This window comes from Mauremys mutica, chromosome 1, assembly GCF_020497125.1.
Source record: "Mauremys mutica isolate MM-2020 ecotype Southern chromosome 1, ASM2049712v1, whole genome shotgun sequence".
Classification (NCBI taxonomy): domain Eukaryota; kingdom Metazoa; phylum Chordata; order Testudines; family Geoemydidae; genus Mauremys; species Mauremys mutica.
Genome location: NC_059072.1, coordinates 10,631,135 through 10,648,803, shown reverse-complemented (window position 1 = coordinate 10,648,803; position 17,669 = coordinate 10,631,135). Strand labels below are relative to the sequence as shown.

Here is a 17,669-nt window from a genome sequence, read left to right as displayed (position 1 = left end):
GCTTCCCCTGCAGCCCCCCGTAGGACCAGCGCACTGTGTGAGATTTTCAGAAAATTCCCCGAGGAGTATAGTGGCAGAGGGGAGGGCTGAGGACGAGGTAAGGAACACGAGTGAAAAAGCCACTCTAATGGGCACAAGTGTCCTAAACTGCATGGAACTTGGAGGGAGGAGCACAGGTTGCAGGAGGGAAGAGTCAGGAGGAGGCACCAGGAAGTCGGTCTGTGTGCACATGGCCGGAATCCTAGGTGCAGACACAGCATCTCTGTAAATAGTTCTTACTGAACGGCTGAATTTTACAAGCATTGAGTCCTTTCATATTATCATCTAGGCTGTGATACATGAAAAAACACGTAACAAGCCAATGGAGGAGCATGTGAGACTTGCCCCTGATACCAGGAAGGCTCCTTCCCTCTTGCCACCCCTCTGCATTTTGTTCCCACATCACCTCCAACCCAATCTTCAAGAATACCCAGTTGAAGACTGAGTCTCTAGAGAGGATCTGTGGCAGAGGGCAGCACCAAGACAGCTCAAAACCACAAAAACCCAGGGGTGGGCAAAAGAATAACACCAAAATTCATTTAAATTAAAAAAAAACCCAAACCAAAAAAACCAAGCAGCAAACCAGACAGGGTACCTTGCATATTATACATTCACCAGTGGTCCCTGCAGGTGACCCATTCTCCTCTGCCAACCAGGGGTGCTGGAACAATGTGTATAGTGGGGGTGCTGAGAGCCATTGAACCAAATTGTACACCCTGTATATGATGGAAACCACTTCAAGCCGGGGGGTGTGGCAGCACCCCCCATTCCAGCACCTATGCTTCCAACTGCCTGATTTAGGGTATGTCTACACTTTCGAGCGGGGGGTGTCATTCCCAGCTCATGTAGGCATACGCATGCTGAAAGCAGAGTGGTGTTGGGGTGATGCGAGGTGCTGGCCATCCCAAATACATAGGGGGTGACTAGCCCCACTCACGCTGATACAGATACAATGTATTTTTAGCACGCTAGCTAGGAATTGCACCCCCAACTCTAAACACAGACATACCCTGACTGACTGTCCCCCAGCTGGAAGACTGGGGGTTTTATACGGAGAGAAAGGAAGTCCCACCCTTAGCTCTCTACTTGACTGACAGCCTTCTTAGCCAATTGGCTTTATACATAAGCTCATGCCCAGACAGTTTGCTGGCTTGGGTCTCACTAAAAGCCTCCCCACCAATAAAAGCCCCACCCTCCAAGCCATCAGTCCTGCTCACTCTTATCCTCTCATGGATTAGGGCCTGGGTTGAGTTCCCAGCTGGCCCGCTGAGTGTCCTTGGGCAAGTCACTTCACCTCCCTGTGCCACCTCTGTTCTCCCTCCCGGCTTTCTGTCTTGTCAGCTCTTTGGGGCTGGGACATGAAATCAGTGAGGTCCTGATCTCCACTGGGGGCCTCTAGGTATTATATAATTATTAAATAATAATAATAATATGTTGGGGATCTGATTTCTCCCAAAGCTGTGGTTGTTGACCCTGCCAGAGCCAATTAGGTGTCCGTCTGGATCCCAAATGGCCTGTGTCCATGTCACCTCCAGCTGCAGCAATTTCATACCCTCCACCCCCTCGCATGCTCCTCCACAGAGGGGAGCTTCCGTTAATTAATTCCCAGCCACAAAAATCTGCAACCTGTGACTTTTCCTGGATGGATGGGAGCTGCCGTTCTCACTCCCACTGCACTTTCTACGTATCCAGGCTCCCTCACACAGGGACAGCAAGCTCAAGAGGGACAAGGGCTGGAATGTAAGCAATGGAATCCCCCCCACCCCTCCTTTGTTGCAGCTGATATCAAAAGGCATAACAGAGACAGAGAGAGCGGAGACCGAGATCTCCCACCCACTCGGAGCCCCTGGCAGGAGTGATCTATCTATCTAAGAGGCACCTGTTAGGTGGGACTGTCAACCCTGACAAAAGGCCATTGTTCCAGCACAAACCTTGTAATGCAGTCACGGGATGGTGAGGTCCCTTGGGAAGCCCCTTGTTAAACACCCCTCCCCCCCAAATTCATCAGAAGGCGGGGGTGGGGTTTTTTTTGTTAAATCTCTGATGGAGCTCAGCTCAGCCCTGGCATCTGCCCAACCCACCCCACCCCCATCCAAGGACAACTTTTCTCAGGGCCTCAGGCAGATTCTTCTGAAGAGCAATTTTTGGCGGCTGGAATGGAGCAGATGCCCTAAATGGTATGCAGGTCCCTAAGCTTCCAGGGGGGAGGAAGTCTTGAACCCCGTCGCTCCTCCCCATCTCAGCTGACACATACCACGCCGTGGACTGTCTTATCAATACACTCGTATTGCCAGCAAAGTGCAGCCTAGGCTAAGCCTCGGCTAGAAAGACCAGCCAGTGGCCGAGTCCTTGCACTGGTAGGAAGCCAGCATGTCCATACCCATGTTTGCTCCAATTTACTTTTTGCCATCCATCTATTGGAGAAAGTTACCCTGATGCCCAGCCAGGGCAAGGAAGCTCCTATCTATCACTGTTAGTTCAACTGGTGGACTGCCAGCAAGGACGCACCTCACTGCCACCACGCAACCAGGTTAAACAGTCCTTCTGCTGCTGTTTCACAGACATTGCTGGGGGGCCAGGCTGGACAACTTTCTGCAACTGCACTCTCCAGGGGCCCCTGTTTGCCCAGTGTCCCTTCCCTGCCTCCTCCCATTGTAATGAGAGCACGATTTTACTGACGAGGGGAACAAACAAACAGATTTCACCGTCCCTCGCCCTGTCAAGAAACAAATTATCCCCAAGGACACTGGGTTCATCTAAGGAGAAGAATATATTTTTGTAGGAACTCAATGCTAAATGATTCCCATCATCTCCCTAGGGAAAGACTCTTCCTGAACGTCTGAGGAGGAAAGTTCACCTGGGGTTTCAACTAGAGTCATGCTCCCCACGCCCAATTTTTGGTAAGATGGAAAATTATCTGCCTCCCCCCATTCCGGGGTGGTAGCATCAGGGTGAAGTTAGTAATACCGCATTAACTGGACTTTCATCTCTTGTAGCATGCCAGGGACAACTAAGAGATACCCCGCTAGTCCCCAGGTTTGCTGGAAGACAGACTCTCAGAAGTGGAATTGTCAGGCAGCTTAACAATAGTTGCAACAAATCCAAATCCTGAAAGCAAAGGCGTGTTGCATGGGACGCTTTGAAAAGGCAATTAAAAATTCACACACACACACACACAGAGCCGTTTGAGGTTAAATAGTCTGGGAGGAATAAGTGCCCTGAATAAGAGCATAACACAATCATGTTAGTGTGCATGTGAGATCGTTTGTCTCCCTCAAGGGAAGCCCTAGCGTGGATAAGAGCCTCATACCGAATGCTAGCAACAGGAGTTACCCCCTCACGGCAAATGAGGCGGGTCTGTGGTTGCAAGGCTGAAAGTGCCAGGTTCAATCCTCGTTGATGACTGAGCCTGATTCTCCGTTGCCCCGTGTCTTGTGTAGTCATTCATGGCAGCACCACGTGGATGTGAAACGCTCCTGTTCTGAGCTGATCGTACTTGGCGGTGGTGTGAATGACCATCTCAGGGGCTGGGCAATGGAGAACCTGCTCCTCTGCGCTTCACGTCGTTAGGGCTTGTTCCGTTTATCCAAACCTAACCGAGGGCCACATCATCGGCTGGTGTAAATTGCCATAGCTACATTAAGGTCCACGGAGTGATGCTAGTTTACACCAACTGAGGATCTGGCCCAGAGTTTTAAAACTGAAGCTCCAGATTGGTGGAGGGGGAGGGGGAGAAGGAGAAACTGTGGCAGGATTTATTTGGAAAATGTCCATGGGTCCGGGCACGGGAAGAGGAAGGCCCCCGGCTCCAGGAAGAAGAGGGCCCCCGGCTCTGGGCGCGGGAAAAGAATGGTCCCTGGCTCTGAGAAGAGAAGGGCCCCCGGCTCCGGGCGCGGGAAAAGAATGGTCCCTGGCTCTGAGAAGAGAAGGGCCCCCGGCTCCGGGCGCGGGAAAAGAAGGGTCCCTGGCTCTGAGAAGAGAAGGGCCCCCGGCTCTGGGCGCGGGAAAAGAATGGTCCCTGGCTCTGAGAAGAGAAGGGCCCCCGGCTCCGGGCGCGGGAAAAGAAGGGTCCCTGGCTCTGAGTAGAGGAGGACCCCCGACTCCGGGCATGGGAAGAGGAGGGCCCCCGGCTCCGGGAAGAGGAGGGCCCCTGGCTCCGGGCGCGGGAAGAGGAGGGCCCTCGGCTCCGGGCGTGGGAAAAGAAGGACCCCCGGCTCTGGGTGCGGGAAGAGGAGGGCACCCCGTCTTTGGGTGCAGGAAAAGAAGGGCCCCCGGCTCCAGGCATGGGAAAAGAAGGGCCCCCGGCTCTGGGTGCGGGAAGAGGAGGGCCCCCGGCTCCGGACGCAGGAAGAGAAAAAAAACACCAGAGCAAAGTGCCTAGAAAAGGAACGTCCCTCCTCTTCCTCCCCCAACCCAATCTAAAGCCGTCTCCCCTCCACCCAGCTCCTGCTGCTAGGTTCACTCCCGGTCCAAGCCCTTTCATTTCCTATCTCTGTAACTCCCCCTCCCCGCAATCACTTCATCGAAAGAGCTCAGATTGGCTCCAAGTCTATTAATAGTGGGGAAAGGAAACATAGAAGAATAACCTAGGAAATTGTGGGGCGACACAACCCACTCAGCCTGTCAAGCAGGCGGAGTCCCGCTCACAGAGTCACTGGCCAAGAGCCCCTGCTTCTCTTGAGATCTGTTGGGAAACCGAGGGACATGAGGCCGTGCAGTTAGTGGGAGGGGAGAGAGGAGAGACAAACTGGGGCTGAACAGGCCTTTGGAAATGCCTATTTCCCCCTTTGCAGCCTTTCTTGCTTAAATAAGGGCAAAGGGTTGACGTCATTAAAGGGAAGATGGGACTTGGGAACCCAGGCGTAGCCTTTACTAGGGGAGGGAGCGTAGCCTAGAACAGGGAGGTGGGAGTCGAGAGTCTTCAATTCTTTCCCTTTCATCAGGCAAGATCCCAAAGTGCTTTGCAAACATTACTTACAAAGAACCACTCCACCTGCCACTGAAAGGCAGCCGCCGCTGGGCAGCAGCTGTGCCGGGAAGTGAGGAAGAACATAATCTCCAATTGAAACCGGGAGGGAAATTAGAACATAATTACTCATGCTGGAATGTGGTCAGGGCACCAGGGCAAGTGCTCCAACTGCTGACTAACGAGAGTCAGGATATTTACTAATCACATGTGGGCAGGGCCACAGTTTTATGGCATTGTAGAAAGATGGTGCATCTAGCACAGCGCCCCCTACTGACCTGATAGCACACTGGTCACAGTAGTCCTATTAGTCCTGTTCTAAGCCAGTGACCCTCAGACGGAGGCTCGGGAGCAACAAGTTAGGGTGACCAGACAGCAAGTGTGAAAAATCGGGATGGGGTGGGGGGTAATGGGAGCCTATATATGAAAAAGCCCCAAATATCGGGACTGTCCCTATAAAATCAGGACATCTGGTCACCCTACCGCAAGTAGCTCTGTAATAAAAAAATTAATAAATAAAAAATAAATTAATGGAGATATCCTATCTCCTAAAGCTGGAAGGGATCTTGAAAGGTCATTGAGTGGAGCCCCTGCCCTTCCCTAGCAGGACCAAGTACTGATTTTGCCCTAGATTCCTAAGTAGCCCCTTCAAGGATTGAACTCACAGCTCTGGGTTTAGCAAATCAATGCTCAAACCACTGAACTATCCCTCCCCACTCTGTCTCATGTGGCTCTTTGCAGCACATGACATTAAAACACAGTATGATGCAATTATTAACCAATCAGGATATTTTTACTATGTTATTAATCAATTGTAGTTGATAAAATAATAATACTTGGCCAGTCATTTTGCTGTGGCTCTTTGAGGTAATGTTGATCGCTAATTTGGCTCCTGAATATCAGGGCTCTAAGCCAAACAATGGGTGCAGACGATAACCCGGTGTCATTTATCCCATGGAAAAGCAAGTGTCCACATGACCAAAAAAACACTCACTAATTGGCATTAACTGATCCTTTTGCAGCTGGCCTCACTAGAGACTATTAAGAGGTGGCTAGACCATGGAGAATGAACTGATCCCCTCACCTCTTCTACTCTGCCCCAAAGAGAAATCACAGCATGTGAGGTCCTCCAAGCAAGGACATTTGGCAACACACAGCAACCACTGTCAAATCACTTTACAGACAGTAGTTCATCCGTCCAATTACTGCACTGTACAATATTAACGACAGGGCCTGGCACCCAGATAGAATGAGAAGTATAACATCTCTGGGAAGGAAGCTACCATGCTTGGATTCAGATTTAGTGCAGAGCGAGAGAGTGGGTGAGTGAGTGAGTGAGTGAGTGAGTGTGTGTGTGTGTGTGTGTGTGTGTGTCCCTCCCCCCCAACTGTGACAAGGACTCATTGTTACGGACTGGTTTTTTTGTTGGAGCTGGGTGAGCAACACAGAGACAATCAAATCAAGGCAATAAAACACGCTGTGTCGTCTCTGCTATCACACAGGAACAAGTGTGTGCGGGGGTGGGGGTGCATTCTGTCCAAAGCTTGTGCCCAGAAGATCCCACCTGATAAGCCCTGACTGTCTGAATGAAGGGAGAGATAACGGCAGGGCATTCTTCTGATCCTGAAGTGTCCTGTTCTTATCGCCCCAGTTCAGATGCAGAGCCTGGCAAGGGCTCTCAGTGGGTCGGATTTCAATGGGCGCCAGCTGCAGGGACCGTCTCCCTTCTTTTTGCCCATCTCCTTCAACAGGTTGATGGATGCTCCAGGCTGCCAGGGCGCCGTGGGAATGATTTAAACCAGCCACGTCCACAGTCACGAGCAGGGACATTTATCCCCAGGAAGCAGCCGCACAGCCAGCCCTCCCCAATCAATCTCCACGTGCGATAAAAGAGCAGTCGCTTCCAAGAGGGTGGCCTTGTGGTTAAGGCACTAGACTGGGTCTCAAAGGGCTTCAATTCCCAGCTTTGCCACTGACTTCTTCTGTGAGCTTGGGAAAGTCACTTTGTCTCCCAGTGCCGCAGTTCCCATCTGTAAAATGGGGCTAAGCAGCCTTCCTTGCTCCCGGTGTCTGTCCTGTCTATTTGCACCGCAAGCTCTTGGGAAGCAGGGCCTGTCTCTCGCCACATGTTTGTGCAGTCCTTAGCACAGTGCCCTACTGTAAACCAACATCAGGGTTAAATCTAGCATCTTGCAGGGGGTTAGACTAAATGACTCGTCTAACCCTATGATTCTATGAGCAACAGCGATGTCTCTGCTAGGGTGGACTGGGGACTTTAGTCCCTATCACCCTGCAAGACTGCAACAAGGGGCTGGCTCATAGGCGCCGACTTCCCCTCTGCCTGGTGTCTGCTCGACACGCCCCCCCCAGGCCCACCCCAGCCCCACCCCCTTCCCCGTCCCTGCCCTGCCTCTTCTCCACCTCCTCCCCTGAGCGCGCCGCATCCCTGCTCCTCCCCCTGCCTCCCGGAAAGTCCTAAGCACCGCCAAACAGCTGCTAGGCGGCGGGGGGGTGGGTGCTGGGAGGGAGGGGGAGGAGCGGGGACGCAGCGCGCTGGAGGAGCAGGAGAAGGAGGTGAGGCGGGGGGAGCTTGGCCGCCGGTGGGTGCGGGGCTGTGATTCAATTTCTGAGTTGATCCAGCTTCCCCCATTCCAGCCCATCGCCATTCCCAGGCTGCTAAATGAAACAGCAAAGGATGCTGCACACCCAGAATAAAAATCCTGTCTACCTAAAACTGCACCGCTCAGGAAATGACAGAGGAACTCCTGGGACCGGAAAAGCAGGGAATGCAGGCCAACAAACCAGCTTGTCCCTACAGAGCCTACTGCTCTCACTGCAGCTCCGTAAAGACAAGAGACCCAGGCTTGAAGCCCTTCTGAGGGCTTGTCATTTTAAGGGGCTTTCCCCCATGTAGCCAGAGCAGTGCCAGCCTCTCATAATTTCACAGAGTCTGAGGCCAGAAGTGACCATCTGGGGTTGGACTAGAGCAGTAGTTCTCAACCAGGGGTACGTGTACCCCTGCGGTACATCAACTCATCTAGATAGTCGCCTAGTTTTACAGTAGACTACACAAAACGCACTAGCGAAGTCAGTACAAACTAAAACTTCATATAGACAGTGACTTGTTTGTACTGCTCTATATACTATACACTGAAATGTAAGTACAATATTTCTATTCCAATTGATTTATTTGATAATTACATGGTCAAAATGAGAAAGTCGGCAATTTGTCGGTAATAGTGCGCTGAGACGCTTTTGTATTTTTATGTCTGATTTTGTAAGCAAGTAGTTTTTAAATGAGGTGAAACTCGAGGGTGCACAAGACAAATCAGACACCTGACCAGGAGTACAGTCGTCTGGAAAGGCTGAGAGTCATGGGACCAGATGACCTTTGCATCTACAATTAAATCATATAATCAGGGCTGGTGCTGATGCAATGTATCCTCATTTCAAACTGCTGCAAAATATCCCTCATGTAAACCAGCCCTCCGAGAAGTTTTGTCATTGAAGTTTGTGACAACGATGCTGGTGTAACGAACTCTGACTCCCTTGGAGTCCTGCAAGTGCTACACTGGGCCAACGAGAGAGTTTTCAAGTAAACCAAAATATTATTGAGAACTTAGATCAGAAAAAGACTCACTGCACCAGTGTAGAGCCGGGCTACTTCCATCACCCAGGTTCCCTCTACAGTAATCATGAGTCAGGCCCCCAAAATCAGGAGATTGGTGCTACAGTGATACAAATAATCCAATTGTTTCGGCTCCACAGGCCAACTGCTTCAGCCTCATTGCTTCTTCCTGCCCCAGACTTAAGAGACCAGCCAAAGGGGAAGAGGCAATTGGGTTCATGCCTGTTTCAGTAGCAATAGGTTATGCTGCAGGCAGGCAGGCCAAGTGGTAGGAAAGAGATCTGTGCTAAGCATGTAGAGGCCAATGTTACACGCTCCTAGACCTGTGTTTGTCCGGTAGCAACCCGCCCACCAGTTTGCATTCTGGGGTGTCACACCAAACTGGGCCTCTCCGCAGGGCCGGTGCAACCATTTAGGATTTGGGGGGCGGCATTTTCTTTGGCAGTGACCGCGGCGGCCGGATCTTCGGCCGCCCCGGTCGCCACCGGCATTTAGGCGGAGAGAGCTGGGGCAGGGGAGTGCGGGGAGGACCGCCTGCAGCAAGTAAGGGGTGTGTGTGGCACGGAGGGGAACTCCCTGCCCCAGCTCACCCCTGCCCCGCTACTCCCCTTCACTTCTCCCGCCTCCCAGGCTTGCGGTGCCTAAGCTGATTGGCGCCGCAATCTGGGAGGCGGGAGAAGTGAAGCAGCGACGGCATGCTCGGGGAGGAGGCGGAGCAGGGGTGAGCTGGGGAGGGGCGCCTCAGGGCGGACGGTGGGGGAGCTTCCGCATGATGGGGAGGGGGTGCCTCAGGGCGGGGGCTCAGGGACGGGAGAGGGTGCAAGGTGGAAGTTTCGCCTAGGGCGCGAAACATCCTTGCACCGGCCCTGCCTCTCCGGAAACCTAACCCTCTTTCCCACTGTCTATATGACGGAACTTCTTCACGATACACAAGAAAGGCCTGAAAGGTTGATCTGTTTAAAAATGAGGCAGTTGGGTGGGTTTTTCTGCTTGGTTTTATGTTAGAAAGTGAACTCCTCTCTATCCCACTTTGCCTAAAGGACACTATGGAAGACCAAAGACGTAGGGGTAGGACATACAGAGTCGCCATTGAAGCCTGACCATATTAACTGAGATGGGAAGCAATTTTCATTCAGACTGGCTGAAATGCCAAGTTCTACCCTGATTTGCAACCCCTGCAAACTCAGGGTTTGTTTCTGCTAACACCTGTTTAACTCAAATGCCTGGGAGGAAAGGTCTCTTTGTTAAGGATTCTGCACTCTGTAATTAACGCTGTAATTTCCCAGCTCTTGAGTGTTGAAACAGTGGTCTCAATGTCACATTAACCGATTGTGCTGTGTTTTCATTTCCTGGTTTGTTTTTCTAAAGAAAAGAAAAGCGAACACGTTTTCGAGCTAAATGCACCATACTTCCTCAGCTCTGCACCTGCAGAGACCTACTCCTACATACAGAGAAAGAGACCAAATGTGGTCTCACTCCTCATTGACACCAGGGTAACTCACTGAACTCAACCCTCAGGTGGGCCCAGTTTATATTCAGCCAGGCTAAGGAAGGTGGCTCTAAGCTACCCTTCCTCTCTACGATCCTGCACCATCTCCTGACTGAAACGGCCCTTAGCAGACTTTACAGCAGCTGCTGGGTTGCTCTAAGTTACATGAGCTACCGCTAGAGGTGGAGGCAGGTAAGTGCAATATGCTCTGTCCTAACCCCAACCTGTACCTAGCCTTGGAAGTGGGAGGTGGGGGGTCAGCCAGCCAGCTCTGCCTGCTTTTGGCTGCCTCTTTAGGGAAACTCCCAACTGTCCTCCTGCTGGCTCAAGAAGCAAAGCAGCTGAGGCACAGGCTTGAGCCCAGTGGAGTTCCATTAATTAAGCCAGTGGAGGATCTGGCCTGGAGAGTATACTGTGTATTCCTGTACTCGGGATGTAACTAGCTAGATGGGATGGGGAATGCCGGGCTGTACAAACCTACCTGTCTAGCATACAGGTTTCCTGTCCTTCCCCTGTATTCAGGCTCCCTCTTCCCATCTTCAATGTACTTCCCTCCCACTTGCCGTGAGGTTCTTCCTATGGGGCAAGTTCATCCTAAAGGACATTTACAACTCCCACGCCACGGAGAGATGCCAAGGCTGGGTTTGTTCACTGAGTGCTTCTCCTACCAAGCACTACCCCAGCGTGCTTTACACTGCAATAGGCACTGGCAGAGCTGAGACCCTGGAAGAAAACACAGCACCACAAAGCCCACACGCAGCCTGGGAGGTTAGACCAAGAGGGACGGAGGAGATAACGGCACTGGTATTAGCGCTGACTCCCTTCCAAACTCATCCTGCACTCTGGACAGCAGTCACTGCGGAAAGGCAGAGGGGACCTCTGCTTAACTGCTTACCTGTGAGATGGGGGAACAACAGAGAAAATAAATGAAGGGAATTGGGGCCCAGGATGGAATTTCTGCTCAGAGCGAAGGAGCGAGACCCAGCTTCAACTCCCTACGGTGACTAAGGCAGACCACGAACCTGAACCCACATCTCAGACAAGTGCCCCAGCCACTGGGTTACTGGATGGGCAGGTGGGTGTGTTTCTCTTTCTCTCTCTCTGCGACAAAGGTCCAAAGGTCTCACCCACAACCTCTGAATTTTTCACAGACGAGAATTCTTCATTTCCAATCAGCGCTGGAAAACAACGGTGCAGGAAACGTCACGCGCTGGGACGGGCTTCATACAGGAAGCGTTTGTCTGTAAGTGTCCCAGATTCAGTGTTGCTGATGTCCAGAATGTACAGTGGGGGTGGGGGGAGGCAGCACGTTTGTACGAGGCCTGGCACAAAGGAGAGCTGAGCTCCAGCACACGGACGAGGCGGAAATGACCACACACGACTCGGGAGCTACAACACAGACACGAAGCGAGCACAGCTATGGCCTGTCGCTAGTAGCGCAAACACCGAAAAAAATCAGAGGGGGGGGGGGTGAGAACTTCACTGAGATTTGCAGCTCAACTGGAGTTGCAGCTAGCCGGAGATGTTAGGAGTAACAAGAAGGTTTCTTCAGGTATGTTAGCAACAAGAAGAAAGTCAAGGAAAGTGTGGGCCCCTTGCTGAATGAGGGAGGGAACCTAGTGACAGAGGACGTGGAAAAAGCTAGTGTACTCAATGCTTTTTTTGCCTCTGTCTTCACAGACAAGGTCAGCTCCCAGACAGCTGCTCTCTGCAGCACGGTATGGGGAGGAGGTGACCAGCTCTCTGTGGAGAAAGAAGTAGTTCGGGACTATTTAGAAAAGCTGGACGAGCACAAGTCCATGGGGCCGGATGCACTGCATCCGAGGGTGCTAAAGGAGTTGGCCGATGAGATTGAAGAGCCATTGGCCATTATCTTTGAAAAATCATGGCGATCGGGGGAGTTCCCGGATGACTGGAAAAAAGCTAATGTAGTGCCCATATTTAAAAAAGGGAAGAAGGAAGATCCAGGGAACTACAGGCCAGTCAGTCTCACCTCAGTCCCTGGAAAAATCATGGAACAGGTCCTCAAGGAATCAATCCTGAACCACTTAAAGGAGGCGAAAGTGATCAGGAACAGTCAGCATGGATTCACCAAGGGCAAGTCATGCCTGACTAACCTAATTGCCTTCTATGATGAGATAACCGGCTCTGTGGATGAGGGGAAAGCAGTGGATGTACTATTTCTGGACTTTAGCAAAGCTTTTGATACAGTCTCCCACAGTATTCTTGCCAGCAAGTTAAACAAGTCTGGGCTGGATGAATGGACGGTAAAGTGGATAGAAAACTGGCTAGATGGTCGGGCTCAACGGGTAGTGATCAATGGTTCCATGTCTAGTTGGCAGCCGGTATCAAGTGGAGTGCCAAGGGTCGGTGCTGGGGCCGGTTTTGTTCAATATCTTCATTAACGATCTGGAGGATGGTGTGGACTGCACCCTTAGCAAGTTTGCAGATGACACTAAACTGGGAGGAGTGGTTGATACGCTGGAGGGTAGGGATAGGATACAGAGGGACCTAGACAAATTAGAGGATTGGGCCAAAAGAAATATGATGAGGTTCAACAAGGACAAGTGCAGAGTCCTGCATTTAGGACGGAAGAATCCCATGCACTGCTATAGACTAGGGACCGAATGGCTGGGCAGCAGTTCTGCAGAAAGGGACCTAGGGGTTACAGTGGACGAAAAGCTGAATATGAGTCAACAGTGTGCCCTTGTTGCCAAGAAGGCTAATGGCATTTTGGGTTGTATAAGTAGGGGCATTTCCAGCAGATCGAGGGATGTGATCATTCCCCTCTATTCAGCACTGGTGAGGCCTCATCTGGAGTACAGTGTCCAATTTTGGGCCCCACACTACAAGAAGGATGTGGATAAATTGGAGAGAGTCCAGCGGAGGGCAACAAAAATGATTAGGGGGCTGGAGCACATGACTTACGAGGAGAGGCTGAGGGAACTGAGATTGTTTAGCCTGCAGAAGAGAAGATTGAGGGGGGATTTGATAGCTGCTTTCAACTACCTGAAAGGGGGTTCCAAAGAGGATGGATCTAGACTGTTCTCAGTGATAGAAGATGACAGAAGAAGGAGTAATGGTCTCAAGTTGCAGAGTGGGAGGTTTAGGCTGGACATTAGGAAAAACTTTTTCACTAGTAGAGTGGTGAAGCACTGGAATGGGTTACCTAGGGAGGTGGTGGAATCTCCTTCCTTAGAGATTTTTAAGGTCAGGCTTGACAAAGCCCTGGCTGGGATGATTTAGTTGGGTTTGGTCCTGCTTTGAGCAGGGGGTTGGACTAGGTGACCTTCTGAGGTCCCTTCCAACCCTGAGATTCTATGATTAGCAGGTCCTGGCATGGAATAAAACCCACTTGCCCTCAGAGCCGAGCGTGTGTACGTAACTCTGTGGGCAGGTTTGTACCTTTGTACCTCCCTTCCCTGAGCCCGCAGATTTATGGGCAGGGCTCACTCCCCAGCAGTGGCCGTTCCCTTCACAACTCCCGGCTGCCTGATGATATCGCACAGGAGGAAAAGGAGAAGAGTCTGGACCTAGAAGCGCCATAGGCAGGTAAAACGCCCGTTGACGGGTCTGGGCGAAATTCAGCAGGGACCTAAACGCTGAGGTGAGCTACACGTCCACCGTCGGCTGGCCGGTGCCAGTGACAAAGCAGGGTCGCTTGGCAGTGGTTTGGTATCCAGGAGACCTGACTCTCCGCTGCCTTGTTCTTCCTGTACTTGCTTTGGCCCCGCCCTCACCAGGCTCAGGGGGGAGGGGGTGGCGTGAGGGGGCGGGGCCACAGTCCAGGTGCCCGTGGCCCCCCCACTTTTAGAGACCTTCTGTCACCCCTGGCTGAGGGAAGGGAGGTAGAAAGGGCCTGACCTGCATACACCAATACGCACGTTGCCTCTGACGAACAGTGCTGACACCCCCAACTCGAGCCACTCAGCCCAGTCTCCCGTCACACCCACCGTCTGGCTTTATTTTAAGCCCCGATGAATGACGCCGGCCACCCTAGCGTTCTCACACTGATCTCATCCGTCTTCCTGGTGAACGCTGATGTCAACGGGTGGAGTACATTGACTTCAGTGGAGTTACGCTGGTTTAAACCGGCCGAGAGCCCTGGCCCTACGTGAGGCTTCACCTTAGCGTTTCCCTTCTACAAATTACGCACCATAGTTCTGTGCTTTCCCCAGCCTTCAGCTACGGCCAGAAAATGCTTCTGTAGCCTTCTGCTTAAACCCAGGGCTATGAGTTCAATCCTTGAGAGGGCCACTTAGGGATCAGGGGTGAAAAATTGGTCCTGCTAGTGGAAGCAGGGGGCTGGACTCAATGACCTTTCAAGGTCCCTTCCAGTTCTAGGAGATTGGTATATCTCCAATTATTACCTTTATTACCTCCCCGCAGTAGGGCTTGAATGGGAAACATTTCTGCCTTCCCCTCTCATCTTTGCCTGCACATGCTGCTTGCCTAACTCGGGTCCTGCAGGAAGAGGCGTGGGTGATTCAGTAGGTTGTGCTCTGTGCCCTGAGTCAGGTCCTAAGGCAGAGGGTGTTGTCATGCCCCCACTGTCTTTTGGAGTTAAAAATCCTCTTTGGTCACTAAAACTCCATGGCATTTCCACACTGCTAAGGAAGTCCTGTGATTAAGAGGCAGGATCTCTGGTCTCCTGGCCAGATTCGAATATTGGTGTATTTACTTTAAATTCCCGTCGTGGATACAGAACAGTTCACTTCCTGCCCTGCATTGTTGTGTAGGGCTGCGGGGTGCACTGTTAAATAGCTGCTGTGCTCTAGCCCAGAGGGGGCTGCATTTCAGTGGTGGGTGCAGTGATAAATAAAGATACATAGCAGGACAGATATTGTAGGAACTACACCGGATACACATCTCTGTGCAAAGTGTTCATTCCAACTATCTCAACGGCTCTCAGTCAAATGTTGTTTAATTCCGAGTAAAATGCCACCTCTACTAGGCCACCCATTTTCGCTGCAGTCACTTGAGACAGGTTTCCCTGCAGAGAGTTTAAGAAGCCCTTGGAGATATGCTACGACTGAAGGTGTTCTACCCAAACGTAAACTACCATGCCTGACCCTGCAGCCAAATGGCAATGGGAGCTTTGCCTGCTTGGGTCCACAGGATCAGGCCCTTTGCTACAGTCGCATTGTTTAATGACCTTTGGTAGCTGGGGGTTACTCAGCCAGAAGGCTGGAGATTTCCTGTTAGTGTCTCAAAGAGGGCTGTACGTTTCCGTGCAGCCTTTTGTCTGTGGATGCTATTTAAGGTCCCACCTTTTTGCCTTTAGTTCCCCACCCACCACTCCCTAGCAGTGGGCTTTACCCAGTCGGGTTTGATAGCTCTATATTTAAAGGCTGTGCCTGGTGAACCTTCAGGCATTGACAGGACACAGTTGGCTTGGCAAGAGACCATTCTTTAGGTGGGGAAGAGTGTAGGAAGGGAAGGACACAGCTAACTCTCCCTCCTATTCAAAACTATTTAAAGACTGTCTGGCACAAAAGTCCCTTCCCAATGACTGGCTCCAGTGACCATCTCGCTTTAAATCTGTGTAATCAGATCAACTTCTATTGTTGGCAAATTCATAATGGCGTCATTATTTAACTCTTGTAATAGACATTCTAGAAATAGGACATCCCTAGTCGCTTATTTCTGTAAAAAGGAGCACTTGGGCCAGTGCTCCGTTTGAGGAAGAGCTTCTGTTCTTCCCCCTTGTTGACCTAACACAGGTCTCAAAGATGGATGAGACCTGGAGCAAGAGATGACCTTACCCAACATACTGTCAATGCAGAATTCTTCCCTATGGTTTATCTGTGATACTGGTAAACCAAGGGCAGCTCTGGCCAAGGCCATAGGCGTTAGCTAAGAACTGAAAAACTCATAGATGGAATCCAAGCCAGGTCACCTCTGTTAGTTTTGTTCAAAATAGGTATTACTCTTATAAGAATGTATTTAGTGTTTAGACTTTACAAAATGCTTGTAAGTTGCTGCATGCACTAATCTCAGTCCTCATCCTCAAAGGAAACCTGCACAGCACTGTCAAAAGACAAGCCCGGGAGCTCCAATTTCATAACGCTAGACACTAAAAATCAGGGGCTGAAGAGAGGGCAGGTCTACACTCAAAATGCTGCAGCTGCGCCACTGTAGCACGTCAGTGAAGACGCTACTACGCCAACAGGAGAGCTTCTCCCGTCGGCATAGTTAATCCACCTCCACGAGAGGCAGTAGCCCTCCCATCCACATAGCACTGTCTACACTGGGGGTTATGTCGGTATAACTGCGTCGCTCAGGGATGTGGACTTATTACAACAGTCTGTAACCCACTCGGCCCCTCTTTTTGTGCTATGGCTGCAGAGATGTTAACAAGCCACTCTACCTTGAATGGTCTCTTGGAGCAGTAGTTCTCAACCAGGGGCACATGTACCCCTGGGGGTACACAGAGGTCTTCCAGGGGTACAGCAACTCAGCTAGATAGTTGCCTAGTTTTACAATGGGCTACATAAAAAGCACTGGCAAAGTCAATACAAACTAAAATTTCATACAGACAATGACTTGTTTATACTGCTCTATCCACTATCCACTGCAATGTAAATACAATATTTCTATTCCAATTGATTTATTTTATAATTATATGGTAAAATGAGAAAGTGTGCCATTTTTCGGTAACAGTGCGCTGTGACATTTTAGTACTTTTATGTCTGATCTTGTAAGCAAGTAGTTTTTAAGTTAGGTGAAATTTGGGGTTACGCAAGATAAATCAGACTCCTGAGGGGGTACAGTCGTCTGGAAAGGTTGAGAGCCACTGTCTTAGAACATGTGCCAAATGTTAATGTTAAACAATCTGTTCCACCTTGCATTTAGCTGTGATGCACAGAGTCCCTTTTCCAGACCTGAAAAAACGTTGGTCTAATAAATGATGTTCTCTCACCCACCTCGTCTCTTTAATCCCACCCATAATTTCTGTATTCCAGACTATAAGGAAATATGTTAGTTTTGCATTATAACTTTGAAAATGTTTGTTCTGAACGTGTGAACCCAGGTATGGGAATCGTCCCCCTTGCCCAGTCAGGAGGTCTATCAAGATTCAGGCTTTGTCTACACTGCACTTTTTTCGGTAAAACTTTTGCCAGTTGGGGTGTGGAAAAAAAACCCACACCACTGACCAACATAAGTTTCACCGCAAAAGTGCTGCTATGTCGTCAGGAGAAGTTTAGCAGCTACATTAGAGACCTTACAGCAGCACAAGTGCTGCTGTAAGGTCTGTAGTGTAGACACAGCCTAAATGGGCCATTATTCACATCCCTGAGCAGTGTAAATTATACCAAAGTCAGTGGCAGTGTAGGCCTGGCCTTAATGTAAAAGCTAGAACAGGGTCACGAGAGAATTTTTTATCTCTTTGCTGTTTGGACCTGTGACAGGTCCAGAGACTCTAAACTGAAGCAAGAGATCCCTAGGGTTATCCCTGGGTTTGCCCTGATACAGTTTGCAGACATGCCAGCTCTTCTGAATTAATCGCCAGAGATGCAATTTCTAAGTAAAATTAAGCCCAACTC

At 50.7% G+C, this 17,669-nt stretch overlaps 1 protein-coding gene across 1 annotated transcript in view; it reads right to left on the bottom strand.

The window, feature by feature from the left end:
* Positions 1-17,669, bottom strand: part of PODXL (podocalyxin like) — an 88,334-nt gene that overhangs the window by 38,628 nt on the left and 32,037 nt on the right. The gene's annotated exons all lie outside the window — the stretch shown is intronic.